We start from the raw sequence: 6,000 nt of genomic DNA on the forward strand, positions 1-6,000 counted from the left end.
CGTGTGGCTTTTATATTTAGCCGCTTTCTAATTTTAAAATCTTTTCTCTTGCATTCCTCCTCTTGGCCTGTTGTTTCCCATCTGGGCCTCAGCTGGGCGAGAGGTGCTGTCTTCTCTTTGATTAGGCATGGAGAGAGAAGATTTTGATGAAAAGGGCAACTCTTAAATCAACAGAAGGAAGGACTCTTAATGAAGAATCTCAATGCTGCTTCATTCATTTCTTAGAAGCCATGTTCAATCCACTTTATCAGTTTCTGCCCGTTCTGCAGTCACATGCAAAAGACAGACCCACCCTGTTCTAGTGTTTGTTTGCCCTACTGAGCCCCTCTGTTGCAGCTGAAGGAACTTACCGTACCGCTACCCCTTGGTTTACCATGAAACATCAAGTGTCGAGGCTGTAAGACATGTATCTACCCACACTGAAACCACTCAAGTGCAATCCTTTCTGCGGGAGAGGTCCTTGGTGTGAAATCAATGGAGCGACAATGATTTATTCCAGCTGAGGATCTGGCCCCACATGAATAGTCTTTCTCCAGCCGCTCCCTCCTTGCCAGTGGTTACTACAAAAGCAGAGTGTTCTCCCTTCTCTCTAGGATTGCATACAACTAACTTTTGGCATTCTGGAGTCCAGTAAAGTTTACAGACCATTTAGAACTCCTGTTTTCTCTCCTTTTATTGCAAGACTCAGGAGTGTATGTGGTATCACTGGGACAATGGAAACAATGTGAAACTTGTAAAATATACGATTCCTGACTTTATTACTCTTTTTTGTAATGGCTCATTATAAACTCATGTTCACTTTTTTCCATTTAAAGAACCAGCAATGAGCAGATTGCTGATCTGGGTAATTCTGAGTGCTGGTAACTTCCAATCAGCATCACTGAATGGGAACATTAAATTGACTCGACATGAAATGTTCACCAGGACGGGGAAGCCAGATAATTGAATGAGTCTGCATGATCGTTCCTTTGGTAAAGACTTCATGGGCTATGGCTTGATATAGGAGAGTTTTCTATTTGATAAGCATGCAGAAAAGGAGTGTCTCTAGACACTTAGTCATTTCCAGGTAGCTGTGTGTGTTCTTCTTTTCAATGCTGTATGATCCATGAGGATTATTTTCTTGATGATTCAGCCCCTTATCTCGTGTCTTGTTTATGGAACCTTCAGTTTGCTTGTTCAGGTTCAAAGAGCGTCTCTCTGGGACTCTTCCAATGTGGGTTGTAATGCGAAAGACAGGATTGTTAATTCGTTTGAGAGGAAAGAAAATCGCTGGAGGAAAAGTTAAGATCCATCAGGCCACCAGCCTGAAACATTCAGTGAGCCAGCTGAAGACATGAGAGAGGAAAACATCCCGAAGGAATGAGAACTGTGTGCTACTGCAGACAGAACTGCACTCTGCACTAAGGTACACCACCAGGCTACATTCACCTGATGGGCTCTGCTGGCATTCAAAAGCAAACTCCACCCTCCATAATTCATGCCAGTTGATGTTATGAATCTTATATATGCAGTCCCAAGGTCTCTCTTGCTTTAGGGATACTAAACTGATCGCTTTAAAACAAGTTAAGTCTTCCAAAAAAGAACAAATCTCTCTGCTCCTCTTGTCAGATTTAAGTCTCTACTTAAGATGATTCTAAACTAGAGCGCACAATAGGGACTGATCTTGCATTCCCTACTATTGGAATAGAGGTCTTGCATCCCATCCCAATAGTATCAAGAGGCTGATACAGCCTCATCTCAGGTGCTAAGGCACAGCACAGTTGAGGGCCCTCTGCTGAGAACGCTCTAACATCACTACAGTAGAACCTGGTTTCCATCAGCCTTTATATCCCCTTCCAGTGCAGTTGCTGTGATTAGGTGTGTAGCAGGAAGTGGGTCCTACTGATTATCTTGTATCTTACTTATTTTATTTTGTACAGCAGCCATGTGTGGTCTCAGTACTGAAGAGAGACTGAAACATCAGGAGGAAGATTCTCTGCATTAGAATCCTAGTTGAGTCCAAAGATGAAGGCATGAGGCATTGAATTAGCCCAGTGGTCTGCAGAATTCATGGGGGGGAGAAGCGGTTTCCTAGAAATAGGATTTTCTCTCCCCTCCCTCCCTCTTTCTCTGTCTCAAAGTCTCCCAAGATGGAGAGTGTGTGTTTGTGTCTTGGACCTTTTCTATTGAACATTGCACTGACATTCCTCCATATATAATTTAAGCCATAGCTTGGCTCTGACAGCTTCTGAGTACCAACTGTGGTCAGAGAAACTTGTTCCCCAGCAATTGGCAGAAAGGAGAGGAGGCTACTCAGAAGCACAAAGGATGTGGACCTGGAGTAGGCATTCTCCATTAAACGTCAATTTGTCCCAATTTCTAATTCTGTCCCAATGGCCTTATGGAGCTCATCATTGCTATTGTATTTGAATTTGGAGGAACAATCATCCGGCATCCACTCTGCTGAAGTTCAGATTCCTTTACTTTAGGTTGGCAGTGGCTTGTACACACATGGCAGGGGGCAGAGACACAGCTGAGAGCCTTTCTTAGTGGTCAAAGCATCCGCATTGATGTAATGAGACTTCCTGGAGCAACTGGTTCTAATTCAAGCAGATTCATCAAAGTCCCTCAAACTTTGAGAGGTAAATACAGTTTCTTCCTGGTTTCTCTTTGCAGGTCAGTTAATTGAGACTTTACAAAACCAAGGTCCTATCAGCTCTGTGTGGATGTTAAAGTCCCCATAGGGCCTTAAGCCAGAGTAGGGGTTTGTCCTGCAGCCCTTGGCCAACATTTCTCGTCCTCTTGCTGTTGTGCCAGGTGCCTGTGGTCCACCTGACTACGGTCTGCCCACCCCAGAGGTGGCCACATTTCAATGATCATCAGTGTTTGTTCTCACTTGCACTCTTACATACGTAGGAGAGAGAATTCCTTTCATTCTAAGCTCTTTACATACATAATTATAGTTTATAACTAATTTTGGAATGAAAACATTTATTTATCTGGATACAGAGTGTGTGCTGCTGAAATTCCCTTGAGATGACATTATAAAGGATGCTGCCAGTTGGTTTTTGTCAACATATCTTCTGGTACAAAACTGATCTTTTCTTACAAAAAATCCTCAGTAAAATTTTGTTTGATCATATAAGGCAAAAGAGGGCTTGTGTTTTATTGTTGTGCTAATGAATGTTTTTCTCTAAGAGAAACACAAGTGAGAATCCAAGGGCTGTCACTCTGGGTGTACTGTGTAAGGAGGCAAGACACTGAGCAGGCTGGTGTGGCATTAAAAAAACACCCCACACCTAAGTGGTAGCAATTGGCACCCTGAGAAATCCCAGCAGAGAAATTAAGGACTGAATGGGCCCTGGGAATGAACTATTTTCACCCTAGAAGTGGTTCCTCCAGAGTCCTCCCATGTTCAGCCACAGAAAAGGATGCCTGTTCCCAGAGTTATTAAAACACCACCTTCCTCTGTCATCCCATCCATTTCTGAAAGAAAAGCTTTCTAGGAACAGCACTGTTCAGAGCGGCCAAAGATCCCGTGACTTTCATATCCCTGTGCAAAGGGCCAGAATCTTGAGACTTGTACAGGGGAGAGTTAGGTGCCCAATTATCCAGACTTGGTAAACCTTAAGAGAACCTCCCATAGACTATTCAGAAGGATAGAATTCTGATCCCCCTATTTACATAGGGAAAGCAGCCAATTCCACAGGGAAATATACATTTAAACTAAACCAAAATGGCTCCAGTACCTATAAAATCCACCTTCCACTGCATTTCAGACTCCATGATAGAAAACTGTTATGCCATGTAATCCCTGCAACCTCAGTCCCATTACTTCCTCACGTGAACTCATGACACATGCATTGTAATAGGTGTCAGTGGTAGAGATGTCTATAGTTAAATTTGTGAACACATCCCATTTGAAGATTCCTGTTTTCAGTTGCTTATAACTCTGCCAACTTTTAACCATTCAGATAGGAATCTTCCATGCTGCCTGTTTGCCTCTGACTGAAATATTTTTGGGAAGCTTCTGTAAAAATGGTTCAACCCTTCCCTAGGTTAGGGAAATTGACATTGTTTTGATAATGGTAAGTTCTTACACCCATTTTGCTGAGAAGCTCTAATGTCTCCATGCTTTGGAGCAGTGACTTGAAATTTTGGCAGGGGGTGGCCCTGGTGGCAGGGATGTGCCTTTCGCCCTCCCTGTGAATATCTGCCCAAATTTGGCCAAGTTATGAGCTTCTGAACAATCACAGTTCGCACAGGCTCCAAGGTTTGCAGCGTTATTTTTCAAAGATCCCATCCACACTAAACATGTTCCATCCTCATGCAGCGTCCCAGGCTACACGGTCCCCAAAGGATGACTGAGCATGCTCCATCCTGCAGCTTCGGGGCAGAGCAAGACTCTTTCTGCATTGCTCCTGCATGCTGGTGGTGATCCTTGGGGCAGCGGTATCAAGGGCAGGCAGGGAGACTCTTTCATGTATGCTCAGTGCTCCCCCAGCTCAGCCCAGGTAGCGCAGCTACTTCTCACAAGTAATGCAATTTTGACCTCTACTGGAGCCAGTAGCCCAATGACAGGAGAAGCTCCAGCCCTGCCCAGGGGAAACCCCCTCTTATTGGCTGTCTTCCCCGCTTGCCTGCCTCTGGGGAAAGAGCAGCCAATCAGGGATGCTGCAGGAGGAAGGGAGGCGGAGCAGTGAAGCGCTCCTGGAGCTGCCCCCGCCACCCTGGAAAGGGGGCAAGAGGAACCCCATTGCCGCTGGTCCCCCCGCCCCAGGTTGGGAGAGGGGGGTGAAGAACCCAGGGAGCTGTAGAAGGTGGGCTGAGGGAGCAAAAACGATGCCGTAGCGGGAAGTTGTATAATTAATTGGGCTGGGGAATACTTAATTAGTTAGAAGTGTGGGGCTTGGGGAGAAGCTGGAAGCTCCACACCATCAGACAACCAGCAAGAGCTGCAGCCAGGACCAGAATCACCTTACAGTGTTAAAGCCTTGGCCCGTCTAAGCCTTAGCACAGATCAGGGACGTGGGTGGGTCCCGATTACACTACCGCATGGAAATGTTGCTCCTGGGAACCCTGGTTTGCTTCTAGCGGTAGTGCCTTTGAGGTCTGAGGGCTTTTTCTCCCATTCAGGACGCAAATGGAGGATGCTGACCATTAATTGTTGTCAGCCAGACATGAAAAGAGATGGGGGCGGTGGGGAAGGGGTGATGGTTGTCCCTGCTGGAACTTGATTGGCCTTTTTTTTGCAGGGAGCTGCTGGGACCTGAATTCTGCAATACAATATTATCTCAGCATGCCTAGCATAGGAAGTCTGGAGGAAAAGTTCCTACCAGACAGAAGGAACTACGGAGGGTGGGGAATTCAAAGCAATCTAGGGCCAGCCCCTGGGTGGTGCAAAGCTGTAAGCCCTGGATGGCACACTCAGCCCTGAAATAAGTGTCTGGCTTTGCGCTTGTCCGGGTTTCTAAAGCAAAGACACAACCCCCCTCCTTCTCCAAACAATCCCTTCTGTAAATCTTTGTTCATGAAGTGTAACTGGGCTGGGCTATGTCTCAGCTCCCAGCCCTTTTCCTGTGGGTGGGGAGGAGGGAGAGAGTGCTTAGCTGACCTCGCTGTTCTTGCCCATACAGGTGTGCATAAATTGAAGGAATGCCAGACTGAGTGACAGGCGCCTCCCCTTACCCTCTACCTGAGCTGGAATAAAACTGTCCCTTTCTGGAAAAGGGATCCCACTACAGCTATCCTCACCCTCTCTCCTCCTCCCCTTACACCCCTGGTGAGAGAGACAGGCAGAGGGAATCATTTCTAAGAGAAAGAGGAGGAAGAGAAGTCAATATTTGATCAGAGGGGACAGAGATCCCTGCAAAGGTATGTCAAGTTCATGAGCTGCCTGCCCACCCTGAGGATTTAAACTTGGCAACTGAATGGAGAAGAGAGAAAGGGGATCAAAAAATAAAATAAACAGGCTAAGTGTGGACTTCTGCTGGTGGCAGTGAAGCAGTGAAATTCCCCTTT

The sequence above is a fragment of the Eretmochelys imbricata genome, chromosome 14 (assembly GCF_965152235.1).
Source record: "Eretmochelys imbricata isolate rEreImb1 chromosome 14, rEreImb1.hap1, whole genome shotgun sequence".
Classification (NCBI taxonomy): Eukaryota; Metazoa; Chordata; order Testudines; family Cheloniidae; genus Eretmochelys; species Eretmochelys imbricata.